Genomic DNA, 19,397 nt, shown 5'->3' on the forward strand with positions numbered 1-19,397 from the left:
TTTACGAGTTTGCTGCACGATCCATCATGGCCGAATGTGTGTTTTGGTCTTTTGCAACGTTTATTATTGTCAAAATCGTCTAGTAATAATAATCCAATGTCATTATCATAGAAGTCGAAATTATTTAACATGTTTGGTTCTTTCAGGGTTAAATTTATTACGGCAGAAATCAACGAGTTAGATACTATCTAACTCGTTGGCAGAAATAGAAGCCAATATTAATTGTCCACCATTTTGCAGTCATTTGACCTACTTACGTTTTTTTTTTTCGACCCTCATTTTGCTGCAGCAAAGGCATGAAGCGCTTTAAAAAAAAACGCACGGGATGTAGGCTTGTTGCTATGGTAACCATAGCTGAGTGAAACACTCAGGAGAAAAATTGAACTCCACCGGCACAGAAGGTATCGGAGTCTTGTTGCTACGGTAAACATAGCAAGCGAGATAGAAAGTCACAATGCAAGAAGTGGAGTCGTCGGCGCTATGTTCTTCTTCAGCGCGGCGCGATTTTTGAACTTACATAAACATAAATATCATAAAATTAGTCGCGTTGTAATGTATAGTAAAAGTAAAGTGAATTTTTCAATTTTAAACGTGTAAAAAAATTCTATTGTGTGACGTAATAACGAAAATTCAGCCACCGGCGTGGCTCAGTCGGTTAAGGCGCTTGCCTGCTGGTCTGAAGTTGCGCTCGGGTGCGGGTTCGATCCCCGCTTGGGCCGATTACCTGGTTGGGTTTATTCCGAGGTTTTCCCCAACGGTAAGGCGAATTCTACGTAACCTATGGCGAATCCTCGGCCTCATCTCGCTATCACCAATCTCATCGACGCTAAATAATGTAGTAGTTAATACAGCGTCGTTAAATAACCAACTAAAAAAAATAACAGAAATTAAAATATGAAACAGAACTGAAATTGTACCCAACAGAGACATACACTTCGCAAAATATACAACATTGAAATATTAAACAGTTAATTTCTTGACTTATACCACGACAATGGAAATTTCCTTTGATATTCCAACACCAAGATGAGAGAATAAAATCTTAATTTCTAAAATGACAATACATTTTACTATTATATGCAATATTCAATAACCTTTTATGCTACAACAATGTAGAAATTTTAGATAATGCATAACAAAAATAGACTTCAGAATATTATTATTATTATTATTATGTTTTTTTTAATTTGCATCATTATAGTTATTTAAAAAAGTCAGAACGTCCAACACTGAAGAATCGTTCCAATTTTTAAGTTTGCGCTCGAAACTTACGACTTTTTTGGTTAACTGAAACGTCACAAGGATGTATTAAACGTGTAAAAAAACCGAATTTGGAATAAACTGCAATAATGTGCAACGAAAATATGACTTAACATAGAGGGCAAGTGGACTCAAGTTGAAAGATAGTCGTAAGACAAGAAGAGACGCAGTCGCCTTATTCATATTGGCAAATAGTGAGAACTGACTGCGTGGAGAAACATCTTCAGCGCCTCAATATAAAAGACTGAAAATAACTCCTGATATTATTATGAGTAATGGATACGGACTGGAAGGTCCGGTGTTCGATCCCAGGTGGTGACAGGATTTTTTCTCGTTGCCAAACTTTCAGAACGGCCCCGAGGTTCACTCGGCCTCCTATAAAATTGAGTACTGGGTCTTTCCCGGGGGTGAAAGGCGGTCAGAGCGTGATGCCGACCACATCACCTCAGTCTAGTTCCGAGGTCATGGAAAGCATGGGGCTCTACCTTACCTCCATGCCCCCCAAATGCCTTCATGGCATGTTACGGGGATACCTTTACCTTTACCTTTAATGGATCAGTAATAATAACAATGGTGTTGTGAAAAGGAACAATATAAAGTATTAAGACAACGTCAGAGAATATTAAATCATTTAAAGCTTACTTTAAAGGAAACGAAAATATTATGTTTGAAATGTAACATAAATGATCAGTAGAAATGTACATCTCTAGGGCAGACAAAAAAATATGTACGGTGATTTATCATATCAATGTAATAACCGCCACCATATTAAGGTAAATATATATTTTGGCAAATCTTCAGAATTCAGATGGTCAAGACAATTATACCGAGGAAAGAAATTACTCAAAAACTAGCAGCAAATGTGGAATTGGAAATGCTTTGCGCAATAACTGAACGGGATATAATCTTTTTCTTCTTCTTATTGTTCTAAATTAAGGGTGTAGATTACTGCTATAACACTTGGCCACAAATGACCCTTTGTGCACCCCATACACTACAGATCAACCCAGGAGACTGCAATGCGTTACCAGCTTTGATATGCTGCTGGGATTAATTTCCTCAGAAGACAATGTTTGTTTCCCGAGATAACGGTGCCTGATTGACTTAGATCTGAGCAATCCAGCAAAATGGCAAATGATAACCAATTTGCGTCCTTTCTTTTTATTTAGTAAGAAATCGATTTTGTTTCTATAAAAATTGCTACATCGCAGTGAATTCAGAAGCACTTGTCAACAGACGAAACACTTCCCTGGAGCACAGATGGCAGTCACGAGGAGACTGCCCTTACAACCTGTACCCACGGTGCTCAGGCTTAAGGTGAGACATGCATCTTGTAACAGTGTTGCAAAATACCTATTACTTAAACTGATTTAATATTAATTAAAGTATTGAAATGCTTCCAGGTATGGTGGGTCCCTGTCACCACAGCATGGCGCGTCCTCAGGTTGCGGATAGAGGAGACAGCCTCCATATATGGATATATTGAATAAACAGTCGCGGACAACGGATAAGGGGTGGTCCTCCAGCTTGGGGGTTGGGCGATGAACTAACAACCCACCACCGTAAATAAACAGCTTGTTACGAAACCACGACATAAGCCTCGGATTCATAGATTTCAAAAAGGTATGTGACTCGGTTAAGAGAGAAGTTTTATATAATCTTATTGAATTTGGTAATCTCAAGAAACTAGTTCAATTAATTAAAATATGCCTCAGTGAAATGTACAGCAGAGTCCATATAGATCAGTTTCTATCTGATGCTTTTCCAATTCACTGCGGGCTAAAGCAAGGAAATGCACTATCATCTTTACTTTTTAACTTTTCGTTAGAACAACGGTCATCAGAACACTGCACTCTCGGGCTAGCGTCTCTTACCCGCAGATCTCTTACAGCACCAGTGTGCATCCAATGCTGCTGGCGGGTATGCTTCCTCCCGCACGAGAGTGCATTTTGCCATGCACTGTTTACCCGTAATCCATTTCAGCGAGTCTTGACGACCACTGCTCTAGAAAATGCTATTAGGAAAGTCCAGGATAACAGACAGGGTTTGGATTTGAACGGATTATATCAGCTGCTTGTCTATGTGGATGACATGAATATTTAGGAGAAAATCCACAAACGATTAGGGAAAAGACAGGAATTTTACTTGAAACAAGTAAAGAGATAGGTTGGTTGGTTTTGCATGAGATTTTAATACCTTGTGTAATCCATCTATTGCTACATATTGTTTCATTTTTATACTTTACAGGAAAACTGGTTTCAAAAATACTTAGAAATGTTTTATGAAATTCGTTGAATTTACTGTTCGTATCACTTTGACTGTATACTGATTCCCATGTTTCACTTTTAAGATTTATTTCAAAATTATTTAATGATTCCCTGTTTATATTTCTGAATCTCACTTTAATTGTTTTTTTTTTTTTTTTTTTTTTTTTTTTTTTTTTTTAATACTTAGGAGTTGAGCATCATGATCCGATTGAGATATACCTATTTTTTCTTTTCCGATGAATATGTTGTCTATTGCAGTAGCTGAATCCCCCTGTATTCTGGTCGGAAAGTTTACTGTGTGTATTAAATTGAAAGATGTTAGCAATGAATTTAGTTGATCTTTCCTATTGCTTTTTGTTAGATAATCGACATTGATGTCTCCGCAAATGATGCATTCATTCTTCTACACGTTTACTACTAGCACTGTTTATCAGGCTTATCTCACTGTTTTTCACATAGCACACTGGTAAATTCAGCGATGGTTGGGCGTTTAATTTCAATTTTTTCTTTGCTGGTATGTTATCTTTCGCAGCTTTGGATCAGAGGGAAACATGATAAATAACACTCGAGCCTTTAGTTTTCCTGCTATAATTCTGACACTCGCTCACCGCACAATTTGGCATTTTGCATGCTATGATAGTAACAATATAGGCCTATTATAAACAGTACACTAGCAACGTCTATACAAAATCACAAACACACCCCTCGTTTTTTAAATTTCAGTAACTACTAAGCGGTTGAGAGTGGAGTGTGTCCCAAAGACGTTGTAGTTATATATCTAGGCACACAATTGGCGCTGATGTCGTGTACAAATTTGAAACCTCTCGCGCAGGTTCGCGTGCCGTAATTTTGTATTACTATACATTAGTGATGGGCGAAGTTGTTCTTTTCCCGGAACAGTTCCGATTGTTCCGGTTCCGGAAAAATACTATGTTCCAAACAACAGTTCCGAAATAACAGTTAAAATATACAAGTTTAGATGTGTCTGAATCGTTCACTGATGCGAGTTATCTCTTTGACTCTCGCTCCATTTGAGGAGTCGTTCAAAGGGCGGTACAGTACCCTCCCTCTTCCCCAAGCGGCTCGCACATACGTTGGAGCACTCATCGCTCGGACTCTTAAAATACGTTATCGGCATGACATCATAGCACACATGCTTCTCAATAGATGACATTCCAATGCACATTCGACTCGGTTTGGAAACTTGCTGTGTATGCGGACAGAAGCTTCATGTTTATTAGATAAACAGCTGTTGAATACAAGGTCAGAATGCAACACTAATTGGTATATAAAGTCATGTAGATACGGTAACCAACTCAAAAATTTAACATGTCATTTAAAACGTGTAGTATGTAATTTTTGTTCTCCGTGTTACATATTAAAAAAAATTAAAATCATTAATTTTTATTTTTACTTTTCTTAATGCTTAGCTATAATAATAATAATAATAATAATAATAATAATAATAATAATAATATAAGTTCATACATAATACAAATATATAACTACTGTATATATTGATATATTAGCATTAGTGAAACCTGAAACCCCACACTTAGTAAAATGTTAGAAACCCTCTGTACCAAAGTGTAGTACTTTAAACTTCGCGTCGACCTGGTTGGCAAGTTGGTATAGCGCTGGCCTTCTATGCCCAAGGTTGCGGGTTCGATCCCGGGCCAGGTCGATGGCATTTAAGTGTGCTTAAATGCGACAGGCTCATATCAGTAGATTTACTGGCATGTAAAAGAACTCCTGCGGGACAAAATTCCGGCACATCCGGCGACGCTGATATAACCTCTGCAGTTGCGAGCGTCGTTAAATAAAACATAACATTTTTAAACTTCGCATCGCACCTCGCTCTGTGTCATTACCAAAGCTCGGAACTTGGGGACTTGTGTCTTTGCACGTGACTAAGCGACCGGACTTCAATGTCAACAAACTCCCGCTTCCAGCACGGAGGTACTGTCAGGTCTGCAACAAAAGTGGTTTCTGGCTGCAACAACATATTGATAATATTATGGTAGGTTGAAACACGTAATTTCATAGCATATATATAATAAAAATAAACATGAGAAATATATCAAATTTACTGGTCTGCTGTGTACATTTTATTACAGTGTATGACTATCTACATTCGAAGATTTTTCGGTAGCAGACTTAAAATACGGAATGTTTTCACTGTTACTGTTTTCTGTTCGATTTTCAGCAGTTGCTAGCTGATCTCGTATCTGAGAAAGATAAGTGTATCCTAATTTTTTCTAGAAAATAGTTTTCAATTAGTGTGTCACTAGTAGGACAAGCCCCTCTACGTTTCGATCCATGGCTATGGACAGACTTTTCTACAATTTGAGGGACTGCAATGCCTTTCAATGAATTTCGTTTCCAGCCTCTAGTTTGTGTGTGGCACAACTTACAAAATATAAACTCTCCATTCGAAAAAAATTATGTATCTCCTCCGAATTCTCCACGAAATTCTGTATCTAAGATTAAAAAAAATGTATTTTCAAACTTCTATAATACCCATTCGAATAACACGTATTTTCTAATTCCTCAAACAGACCATTTACCTTTAATTCTCTGAATGTCATTGGCTTCGACATAACAGTTTCTTCGTCCGTCTTCCTGTCATTAGTTGTGGCCACTTTCTTAGTACACACGACTGTCCCTGAGCACTTGCAGCGTGAGCTTTGTGTACGTTGTACCTGTAACCTTACTCATGCACACGACACAAGTCCCCAAGTTCCGAGCTTTGGTCATTAGACAGACATAATGTACCTGTCTCAACGAAATAATTTAATACGCACCAAAAGAAGATTAACCCTGCCCTGCACATAAGAGGGAAAATAAAAGGGACGCAGAAACCACCGCCCACGACCCTTTCGTTTACACCGCCTTATAAACAAACACACAGGAAGACTCTGTGCATCAGTAGTAGAATTTAGGCGACCAACGGGAGCCGAAAGTTCGCAAAACCAACGATGCCCACTTGATATAATCCGTCACTGATCTTCCCGCCTATTCTTGCCGCACAAATACATTACTGTCTCAGTCGGTGAAGGTGGAGTGGGGAATTAAGAGGTGGTATACAGAACTCAGTCGACTTATTTACGCCCAGGCCTGGATTAACCTAATATTTTTATTGTTAAAAGATCTAACTTTAGGAATGGCTGGTTAAAAATCTAGAAAATTATAGGTACTGTTAATTAACACACACAAACATTGATGTGTTTTATTTAGGAGTACCTTTAAGTTATTATAACGTTGATTCAGGAAACAATTACAATTTCACAAACATCAGCTGCCTCTGTTTTCGTTTCCAATAATAAACATGTTTCTAGAGAGTGCAGGTTGTTTCTCAATGGCCAGGTTATCAGCAAAGCTCGGAACTTGGGGACTTGTGTCGTGTGCATGAGTAAGGTTACAGGTACAACGTACACAAAGCTCACGCTGCAAGTGCTCAGGGACAGTCGCGTGTACTAAGAAAGTGGCCACAACTAATGACAGGAAGACGGACAAAGAAACTGTTATGTCGAAGCCAATGACATTCAGAGAATTAAAGGTAAACGGTCTGTTTGAGGAAATAGAAAATACGTGTTATTTCGAATGGGTATTATAGAAGTTTGAAAATACATTTTGTTTTAAATTTAAGATAGAGAATTTCGTGGAGAATTCGGAGGAGATACATAATTTTTTTCGAATGGAGAGTTTATATTTTGTAAGTTGTGCCACACACAAACTAGAGGCTGGAAACGAAATTCATTGAAAGGCATTGCAGTCCCTCAAATTGTAGAAAAGTCTGTCCATAGCCATGGATCGAAACGTAGAGGGGCTTGTCCTACTAGTGACACACTAATTGAAAACTATTTTCTAGAAAAAATTAGGATATACTTATCTTTCTCAGATACGAGATCAGCTAGCAACTGCTGAAAATCGAACAGAAAACAGTAACAGTGAAAACATTCCGTATTTTAAGTCTGCTACCGAAAAATCTTCGAATGTAGATAGTCATACACTGTAATAAAATGTACACAGCAGACCAGTAAATTTGATATATTTCTCATGTTTATTTTTATTATATATATGCTATGAAATTACGTGTTTCAACCTACCATAATATTATCAATATGTTGTTGCAGCCAGAAACCACTTTTGTAGCAGACCTGACAGTACCTCCGTGCTGGAAGCGGGAGTTTGTTGACATTGAAGTCCGGTCGCTTAGTCACGTGCAAAGACACAAGTCCCCAAGTTCCGAGCTTTGGTCATTACTTATGATCACACTACAGAGATTTCAATTTCCTTGCTTCCTCATCTATCCACGTGAGAGTTCCAACTTGTTCCAAGAACGACGAGAACAGTGTAGCCGGAGCTGTCATGGTTCAACGGAACAGGTGCCGACTGTTCTCTGTTGTCTCGGAGTCGGAACATGCCTTGCGCAACGCAGTACTGCGGGCCCGCAACAGCTGACAAGTGAGCGGCTCGGAGTCGGAACAGTGTTATTTCGGAACAGGAGGTTCCGACCTACTGTTCATTTTTGCAACAGTTCCGAGACCGGAACAGTTCCAAAATAACTGTTGTCTTATTTTTTACCCATCTCTACTATACATACAATAACAGTTATTGATACGTAGAAAGATTCTGTAACGTGTTTATTGTTTTTACAGATTCCCACTGAAAAAATGATTTGTTAACTAAACAGTCGGTTTCACAAATAATGAAGAGAGAGAAATGGTTTCCCACAATACATAAAGTTTTGTGTTCCGCACATTTCGATACTAAGTGCATGTATTTTGTGAACGAGAGGAGACGTTTGTTGCCTAATGCAATAGCAACTAGTGTTGTGCATTACAGGTGCTACGCTCTAATTAAACATTCAACATTGCATAATACAGCCGTCTGCTATACTCCGCGTCAGACCAGCAAGTTACTGCAGGCTTTATGGGACAACAAACCCTCACACCACAGCCACAGCCAAACAATCAGTAACAGTAATTGTCCAGGGGTGTGGGGGAGGGCAAGTACAGCAGAGCGTACTGGTTCCTTGTGTATACTATCCATTCTAAAAATATGTTTTCTTTTACATCACGCATACAATTTAATCCTGGACTGCAGCGAAATTTATAAACTTGTATTTGCTATTTGGGAAAAGGAAATTGTACCAGAACAATGGAAGGAGTCCATAATTGTACCTATTTTTAAAAAGGGGGACAAAACCAACTGTGGTAACTTTCGAGGAATATCACTTTTGTTGACGTCGTACAAAATTTTGTCCAATATTCTTTTGAGGAGATTAACTCCGTACGTAGATGAAATTATTGGGGATCATCAGTGCGGTTTTCGGCGTAATAGATCGACTATTGATCAGATTTTTTGTATTCGGCAGATAATGGAGAAAAAATGGGAGTATAAGGGTACAGTACATCAGTTATTCATAGATTTCAAAAAGGCATATGACTCGGTTAAGAGGGAAGTATTATATGATATTCTTATTGAATTTGGTATTCCCAAGAAACTAGTTCGATTAATTAAAATGTGTCTCAGTGAAACATATAGCAGAGTCCGTATAGGTCAGTTTCTATCTGATCCTTTTCCAATTCACTGCGGGCTAAAGCAGGGAGATGCACTATCACCTTTACTTTTTAACTTCGCTTTAGAATATGCCATTAGGAAAGTTCAGGATAACAGGCAGGGTTTGGAATTGAACGGGCTACATCAGCTTCTTGTCTATGCAGATGACGTGAATATGTTAGGAGAAAATACACAAACGGTTAGGGAAAACACGGAAATTTTACTTGAAGCAAGTAAAGCGATCGGTTTGGAAGTAAATCCCGAAAAGACAAAGTATATGATTATGTCTCGTGACGGGAATATTGTACGAAATGGAAATATAAATATTGGAGATTTATCCTTCGAAGAGGTGGAAAAATTCAAATATCTTGGAGCAACAGTAACAAATATAAATGACACTCGGGAGGAAATTAAACGCAGAATAAATATGGGAAATGCGTGTTATTATTCGGTTGAGAAGCTCTTATCATCCAGTCTGCTGTCCAAAAATCTGAAAGTTAGAATTTATAAAACAGTTATATTACCGGTTCTTCTATATGGCTGTGAAACTTGGACTCTCACTTTGAGAGAGGAACATAGGTTAAGGGTGTTTGAGAATAAGGTGCTTAGGAAAATATTTGGGGCTAAGCGGGATGAAGTTACAGGAGAATGGAGAAAGTTACACAACACAGAACTGCACGCATTGTATTCTTCACCTGACATAATTAGGAACTTGAAATCCAGACGTTTGAGATGGGCAGGGCATGTAGCACGTATGGGCGAATCCAGAAATGCATATAGAGTGTTAGTTGGGAGACCGGAGGGAAAAAGACCTTTAGGGAGGCCGAGACGTAGATGGGAGGATAATATTAAAATGGATTTGAGGGAGGTGGGGTATGATGATAGAGACTGGCTTAATCTTGCACAGGATAGGGACCGATGGCGGGCTTATGTGAGGGCGGCAATGAACCTTCGGGTTCCTTAAAAGCCATTTGTAAGTAAGTAAGTAAGTAACTGCTCACCCTATTTTGGACTCATTACTGCTCACCTGGGATATGTTGTTACTCCACGACAACGAGCTAGAAGTAGAATATAGAGTGGCGATCGCGCCGCCATCTTTGAAACTTTTGAACCTATGTCCGCCATGTATTAACTAGTCAAGAAGTGGGCGTGGTTCCTATAGCATAATACAGAAAGTGACTGTATAGAACATGTTGCAACTCACGAATCTTATTTTATATCGCATTAACTTATATATTCCATTTCACTAGAGCGCTTTCAGAATAAGAAGACATATAAGGCGGAGCTAGTTCAGGCCGGTCTATGTCGACTAGCCAGTGACAGTGAAGCGGTGTTGCCTAGTTAAATCGTCGCGAAGTCTCGCTGAAGCGTCGTGTATTAGTTTCTTTCTTGCGCGCACAATACTTATGGCTAGGAATGAATTTTAAGCTATCGCATTCGATAGAGCTCCGAATTCTGAATCCAACAGTACAAGAATGGCAATTGTATGTCAACTGGTTCGCGTGTTATCGCTTTAAGACTAAACAGAGATATCCAACCTACAGCATAGAACATATTTTGCTCTGAATTCCGTCTCTGTAAACGAAGATAGAATCTGTTTATTTTCAAATTCAGATGTGGACTGTTTTCTCTTGTGTGATGCGTAACTTACCGTAACAATGTCTCTTGAAGGGATTGCAATTGGCTCTGGTGTTTCATCTGTTATACGCAAAGGGATAGTTCTACACTCACAGGCGAGGAGTATTGTATTTTTGTACATAATTTTTTTCAGTGCGTGTCTGACTGCAGAGACGTGTGGTTTAGAAGTGCATACGTTATCTCATATTCTCGGACAAGACAAAGAGACAATTAAAATAGGTGGTATACTTGAATTTACCTCTCCTGGAAAATAACGCAAAACAAACGTGTTAATTATTTGTACAATTTTCAGAACCGTGTATTACTTCATCGTACGATATTTTAAATACATTAGTAGTATGTGTTAGCAGTGCCATTGTAATAGAACGTGGAAAGAAGAAGAAAGCTGAGAATAATCATAGATACGACTTTCACTTATACATGGTATAAGACGAAATATTGCATAAACATGAGATATTTGGATGATATTATAAACATAAACACTCCTGCCTCTTTTTCCATGAATTATACGAAGAGCATTAACAACATTTCCTTAAGAGCATTAGAAAACTTTATAAAATGAAGCACATTAACTACATTTCACTTTTAAAATAAATACAAGCATGCTAGGAACGAGAAGATTTTATAATTCCAAAACTCAATTTTTATTTTAAAAACCTTTCGTTATATATATATTACACTTTATATGATGTTTTCTAATATACAATTTTATCTTCAATATATTAACGATATTATTGGATTACGGTTTTCATATTCGCTTCTATACAACTACCTTCACTCGTATGTTTATATTGCCACAGGCCAGAGTGATAGAACATAGAATCCTGGACTTCTAGGTAGGTATAAGCTAGAGGATTAAATTAAATTAGATAGGCTTGATTTAATAAAGTAAAAGGAAGTAATCTTCAGTTTCAATATGAGTACTGAATTAGGCCTACATATGAACAGATATGCTTATATCCTTACAGCCGGATTCTTAGTCAGAATATGGAACACTGGCCCTCTAGATATGTAAAAATTATATGATAAAATAAAATTAGATAGACTTAGTTTATCATAGAAAAATAAAATAATCTACAGTTCCAGTATGAGTACTGAATTATGTATGAACACACATTATGATTACGTTGCATTATAGCCAGATTCGTAACCAGAATGTAGAACCCTGGACCCCTAGGTACATGTATAAGCTAGAGAATTAAATTAAATTATATAGGCTTCATTGAACGGAGGAAAAATAAAATACTTTCCAACTTCAATACTAAATTACGTATCTACAGATTTGTTTTCGTTTTGTTATCGCTAGATTCTTAGGCTGCCCCTACAAACTGTACCTTATCTTTCCTCTGGAGAAATAAACAATAATAAATTCAGCTTTGCTGTACAAGGAAGTCTGAGTAAGAATTAAAACATTCTTTCTCAGACATTAGCAAAGTAAATTTCTACATATCTGTCACTTTATTTCGCAAGTCATTGACTCCAAGAGCTACTGATCTATGAAGCTAAGAAGTAATAAAAATTTAAGATGAGAATTACTTCAGTAAGAGTAATTATATTTAAACATTACACAAAATGAAGAAACAGGTCTCGACCCGCTCGCGCAGCGAGAGAGCTGCAACTGATATGTTCTGTCCTTATCTGTTGTCTCTGTCTTCCACGTCTCGTGCACCGTGCACTGTGTGACAACGTCGAACTGTTGCTAGCACTCAATTGGCTTAGGCCATATGCCTTCTTATTCTGAAACAGCTATAACACTTCTTTATTTTAACAGATGTCAGAAAACCCATGCAGCAACAATTTATTCCATTCACCTTACGTTAACATCGAAGCTTAAAGATGTGGATACAAGTGGGCATGGTTCCTACAGGACGAGGCTAAAAGAGAATGTTTAGAATATTGCATCTTGTTAATATTAGTTTATATTGCAATAACTCACATATCCCATTTTGACCAGTGGGAAGGAAAAGCCACTCAATATTTTCTTCTACACATCTCACATTTACATTGAAGTTTTAAGATGTGGAACATGTAGGCTACAGAAGTGGGCGTGGTTTCTATAGGATGAAACGGAAAGGGTAGTCCAGGATAGTTGCATCTTATGAATCTTATTTTATATCGCAATAACTCGTATATCTCATTTTTACTAACACTTTATTTTTAATAGTTGTCAGTAAACCCATACAGAAACATTTTATTCTATACATCTTAGGTTAGCTAGATTAACATTAAATCTTTTATATGTGGAACTAGAGTTACACAATTTTTTGGCGAGATGAGATGAGGCCGAGGATTCGCCATAGATTACCTGACATTTGCCATACGGTTAGGGAAAACCTCTGAAATAACCTAACCAGATAATCAGCCCAAGCACAGCTCCAGATCACCAGACAAGTGAGTCTACCGACTGAGCTATGTTGATGGCTCTACAAAAATATACAATACATAGCAAGCAGTTGAATTATACAAAAACATACAGTGTACAGCAAGTAGATTAATTCAGTTTGAAAGCATAAACAATTCAATCAGTTGAGCTATACAAAAATATAGAATACACAGCAAGCCGATTAATTAAATTTAAATCATTAACAATTCAATCAACTAAGATATACAAAAATAGATAATACATATGAAGGAGATTATTATTCAGTTTACAAGCATAAAAAATCCATGAGGTAAACTAAAAAATAAATGCAATACACAGCAAGCTACAATTGAGGGGCCCAGTGAAAAAGGAGCCCATGGCATATTCCTGTTGATTTTTACACGCTTTCAGCTGAAAACACGTTAAGCTCCAGTTTCGTCGGACAGACATAGACTGCTTGAAGTCGTATTCATGTCAGTATGTTATACAAACCTGGATTCTCGTGGTGTTCTATTGAATTTTCCTCTGCCACAGAAGAGAAAGCTTCTTTGGTGGAGGCCTAGAAGTCTCTTTTGTTTTCAAATGAGCTGGAAACTTGAATATAGTTGGTATTGCATTGGGCAACAAACGTCTCCTCTCATTCACAAAATACATGTATTTTGTATCGAAATGTGCAGAACACAAAACACTATGTACTTAGGGAAACCATTTGTGTCTCTTCATTTGTGAAACCCACTGCTTAGTCACCAAATAATTTTTCAGTGGGAATTTGTAAAAACAATGAACATATTACAGAATCTTTCTATCAATTTATAATAACAGTTATAACTGTTATTATATGAATAGTAATACCAAATTATGGCAGACTACTTACCTGAAATATGAAATATTCTTTGTTTTGTCGCTTCGGTTGCTACAGTTGTAAGACGAGCACACAAGAAGCATCTTAATAGAGAATTTAAAAATCTCCACGTGCTTATACGCCTACTTCTGCTACAGCGAGATACTAGTTAAAACATGGCGGCCGGTAGTTCAAGCTAGTACCACAAAGAGCGCTGATACAGACGTGAACACCACTCTATATTCTACTTCTAGCTCGTTGCTCCACGACTTTACTCTCCTCCTTTCCTCGACTACTAGTAGGCTAATTAAAACTTTTGTCGTTGAATAGTCCAAGCTATTATTAGATTATTAGACTAAACTACAGAAGAAAATGAAGTCATCTGGGATGACGCGTCACCCCGGGTGCATTGCAGGGTTAACTAATACAATTAAAGAATAAAATTAGTATAACTCATCACAAATCGTATTGTTAGCACCAGTTTATAATAAACTTTTGTGGCTAACGCCGTATGTTTAGCAGCTTCAGTTACATTGAATAAAAAGACAGTACGAAAGTATAAATACACGTTTAACATCATATTTCTTTCGTCGGAACTCAATATTCTTCTCCGGGTTCGCAATTTTTTAAGCATTCTGGCGACTTGTCCATTGTTTTGGTACGACAAGAAAGCAAACTAATTGAAGGCACTACACTGACTTATTCTTGCACAGCGATTTGAAGATGAACTAAACTAAACTAAAAACTGTTTGTATACAAAAAAACACGCAATATTTACACAAACTTTTATGGTTATTTTACGACGCTTTGTCAACATCTTAGGTTATTTAGCGTCTGAATGAGGTGAAGGTGTTAATGACGGTGAAATGAGTCCGGGGTCCAGCACCGAAAGTTACCCAGCATTAGCTCATACTGGGTTGAGGGAAAACCCTGGAAAAAGCCTCAACCAGGTAACTTGCCCCAACCGGGAATCGAATCCGGGGCACCTGGTTTCGCGGCCAGACACGCTGACCGTTACTCCACAGATGTGGACTTAAACAAACTACAACAGCGGAAGCTACCAGCGTGGCTCAGTCGGTTAAGGCGCTTCCCTGCCGATCTGAAGTTACACTCGGGCGCAGGTTCGATTCCCGCTCGGGCTGATTACCTGGTTGGGTTTTCTCTGAGGTTTTCCCCAACCATAAGATGAATGCCAGGTAATCTATGGCGAATCCTCTGCCTCATCTCGCCAAATACCATCTCGCTATCACCAATCTCATCGACGCTAAATAACCTCGTAGTTGATACAGCGTCGTTAAATAACCAACTAAAAAAAACAACAGCGAATAGATTGGCAATCGACACTTTCAAATAGGGTAGTAATACGTTTGCACGAGCCCAGCGACAAGCGGTAACTCTCAATCAAGACGGGGTAGTGGTTTAAAGCTTACAATTCTCTACCTGCTAAGTTGCAATATACAAAGGTCCTATAAATATTTTTTTTCCACGAGCTATTGTTAAATGAGCAACATAGTTCCCTATTTCAAATGCACAGTAACTTGCTGGTCTGACACGGAGTGTAGCCGGTGCTTCTCCCAAAGCATGGCGGTGGACGCAAGCTTCAATTTGTCCCTACTCTAAACTTCTGCGCAGCTTTGGCTAGCGGTTATTTAGTAAGTCTATGGTAGGGGCTGGGTGTGTCCTCGCGGTGACGTCACAGATTTACAGCCGTGGCTTAGCGACCTTCACTTTCTCTTTAAAGCCTGTTATAGTCCGACCATCGGATCTGTGCCCCCGTAAGATATGCGAACTGAACCTTAATTCCTTTTCAGCCTCGGCAATTCCATTTCTCTCCCTGTATTCCTATTTCTCTCTTTTCTATCCTTCTCTCTTTCTCTCCCCCACTACTCACAATTTTGAGCCTTCTTGCGGGACAGTTTATTTGCACTTGCAGTCCAGTGTTGTCAACTCAACATGAATACTGTACGATGAAAGAGTAATGGAACGGAGAAAAATTCTCTCCGGCGCCGGGATTTGAACCCGGGTTTTCAGCTCTACGTGCTGATGCTTTATCCACTAAGCCACACCGGATACAACCCCGACGTCGGACAGAACTGTCTCTGATTGAGTTCCAACTCTTGGGTTCCCTCTAGTGGCCGCCCTCTGCACTACGTCATATATGAATACTGTAGCACGGAGTGGTGAAAGAAATATTATTAAGCAAGTAATAGCATTTTGCATAAGTCAATCAGCGTCATTAGACCTACTTAAATTAAATTATGAATAAGTAATAATTAACCTTACATTATTATAAGAAATATTCACGAGACATGACACTGTTTGACGGAAGTTTGGCAACATCCCTATTCGGCAAGGTTCGTGGCCTGCATTTTGACGTAGTGGGAGAGAAACGGGTGGAATGGGGTGAGTAGAGGCGTTAACTTTTCCAAGAACGACGACAGCGCTGAAGGGGCATAGATCCGATGGTCCGACAATATGAACATTTAGTAAGTCTATGGTTATGAAGGGACCTGTGAGAGCGATAGCGACCGACCGTCCACGGACCTTGACAAAAAACTAACGCTGACGGCAGAAACACAAAAGCCAAAGTTCAGTATCATTTGTGTTAAAATGCTGCGTTAAAAATGCTATGATATTACAAAATATCTTCTTCGTGCGCTAGATTCAAGTCTGAGGCTTACCTTACATATCTGATTATAACACTTTCAAACATTGTATACATTAAACATCACCATTATCATCACAGTCCAATTCCAATTACGTTATTTTTTATTGCTACTACAAAATAAACTAAATACGATTTTTTAAAACAAGATTAGTAGTATTTCTCAGAAGACCCTGTTTAATGCAAATGTTTGTTTTTTAATAAATAACTGTGAAATTCAACGCAATTTAAATACCTGAAATTATACTGTATAGCTACTGATGATTTTTTCATGGTTTCTATATGAAATTGTTTCTCTTTTATTCACTGAGAATTTATCAAAGAAAATACTCTCTCACCATTAACATTAACAACTTATGGAGTGGATGCAGGAGAGAAATTCTGCCAGTCTTAAAAGCTGGTGAGTCCTTGAAATATTTACACCATGATTGGAAAAAAAAATCTCACTTGTCTTAGAAATATCAGTTTGATGAGGTTTCACAAATTTCAGAAAATTACAAAATTGGTTTAAGCCTTTGACGAAGCCCTAAAAATAAGGATATTTCTGATTTTTTTTTTAAAATCCGCGGATGCTGTAATTGGCTTAAGAAAGGAGATATGTCCGGGAAGAAAAGCACAAAAGTACAATGTTGTAATTTTAAATCTTGTTGAAATATAACTAGTTAAATTTAACTGAACGCAAACTTCAATAAATGAAACATATCAGTAAAAAAAAAAAAAAAAAAAAAAAAAAAAAAAAAAAAAAAAAAAAAAAAAAAAAAAAAAAAAAATATGTATTTACAAAGAAACCTGCAAACATATCTATTTTTAAGGACGTTAATGATGGTGGACCACAAGGTAAGACCTAGCGGCTTTCATCTTCTTTATTACCGTACGTCAAGTATTTGAATTAGCACGAACTGTTACTCCAGCAGCACTCCTGGTCCGCACTGCAGTAGCAGGAAACTGAGGGTTTAAGATTATTTGTCTCTAGAAATATAGGGCGCTTGCTTTGAGAAATATTCATATTAATTTATTGCATTTTCATAACATAACATGATTGCATTCTACCGCTTTCCTGCTTGCGCACTTTAGTCGTGTTTTCGCTTGACGTGTGACATGAGCATACAGTTACCAGCATACCGGACACATTACAAAATTAAATTATTTTCCACTGCTGTCGAACACAGATTTAAAAACTGTGCCTATGGTACTTTTTAAATTTCCATCCGACACTGCTCTTTTAAACTCTATCAGCGATTTTCTCCTTTACTACTTCTTCTCTAGAGAGAATGTATTTTAAAATGTATGCTTTCAAAGCCGGTGTCTGTGATTAAGGTTTTTCGGGCTGCTATTACACTATCAAAGTTCTTTGACAAAGATCTTTTATAAAATATATATTATGAAATATATGAAAGTGTAATGGGTTTTCTTTTATAAAAGTTTCTTTGATAAAAGATATCTATGACATAAAACAAATATGGCGGAACGCGAACATAACTGGACTGTTGCTACCACGCTACCACAGAAATTCTGATATCGGAGTATGAAGGAAATGAAATGTTGTAAATAGACACAAAATAATTTTATAATATAATATTAATATCATATAATAATAATAATAATAATAATAATAATAATAATAATAATAATAGTCCATCGCTGTAGAGTAACGGTTAGCACGCCTGACTGTGAAACGATCGGATCCCGGTTCGGACAAGCTGGTCCACAATAAACCGGGAACGGAAACGACAACGAGGAAAGAAATATTGTTAAAATAAATGCATTTAAATGGGAGCATTCAAATTAACTTTCACGTTCACGTTCCCGTTCCAGGGATCCGGCAAGCTTCTCGTTAATTGTGAATGCTCACATTTAAATAAATTTATTTTAACATTATTTCCGTTCTCGTTCTCGTTGTCGTTTCTGTTCCTGGTTTATTGTGACCGAGTCTTTACGTGGTAGAGGTTTTTCCCCTCAACCCACTGAGAGCAAATGCTGGGTAACTTTTGGCGCTGGACCCTGGACTCATTTCGCTGGCATTATCATCTCATTCAGACGCTAGATAACTATAGCAGTTGATAAAGCGTCGTAAAGTAACCAATAATAATAATAATAATAATAATAATAGTAATAATAATAATAATCTTTTATTCTCTGTAATTATAAAGCAAATATGAATGACAGTCGAGAGGAAATTAAACGCAGAATAAATATGGGAAATGCCTGTTATTATGCGGTTGAGAAGCTTTTGTCATCGAGGCTGTTCTCAAAAAACTTGAAAGTTAGAATTTATAAAACAGTTATATTATCGGTTGTTCTGTATGGTTGTGAAACTTGGACTTTCACTTTGAGAGAGGAACAGAGGTTATAGGTGTTCGAGAATAAGGTGTTTAGGAAGATATTTGGGGCTAAGAGAGATGAAGTTACGAGAATGAATTTGCACAACGTAGATCTGCACGCATTGTATTCCTCACCTGACATATTTAGGAATATTAAATCCAGTCGTTTGAGATGGGCAGGGCATGTAGTACGTATGGGCGAATCCAGAAATGTATAATAGAGTGTTAGTTGGAGGGCAGAGGGAAAAGACCTTTGGGGAGGCCGAGACGTAGATGGAAAGATAATATAAAAATGGATATAATGGTAGAGAGTGGATTAATCTTGCTCAGGATAGGGACCGATGGCGAGCTTATATGAGGGCGGCAGTGAACCTCCGGGTTCCTTAATACGCATTTGAAGTAAGTAATTATAATGATCAATTTGTGAAAGGATCTACTCTATTTAGTAATTTTGTCCTGCCGTTTGCAAAAGTGTTTC

At 37.7% G+C, this 19,397-nt stretch overlaps 1 long non-coding RNA gene across 1 annotated transcript in view; it reads left to right on the forward strand.

Moving 5' to 3' along the window:
• Positions 1-1,166: 1,166 nt before the first annotated feature.
• Positions 1,167-19,397, forward strand: part of LOC138696090 (uncharacterized) — a 40,925-nt gene continuing 22,694 nt past the window's right edge. Inside the window, exon 1 of the long non-coding RNA XR_011331234.1 lies at positions 1,167-2,883. This is a non-coding gene — a long non-coding RNA (uncharacterized lncRNA). The remainder of the gene's footprint in view (positions 2,884-19,397) is intronic.

The sequence above is a fragment of the Periplaneta americana genome, chromosome 3, assembly GCF_040183065.1.
Source record: "Periplaneta americana isolate PAMFEO1 chromosome 3, P.americana_PAMFEO1_priV1, whole genome shotgun sequence".
Classification (NCBI taxonomy): domain Eukaryota; kingdom Metazoa; phylum Arthropoda; class Insecta; order Blattodea; family Blattidae; genus Periplaneta; species Periplaneta americana.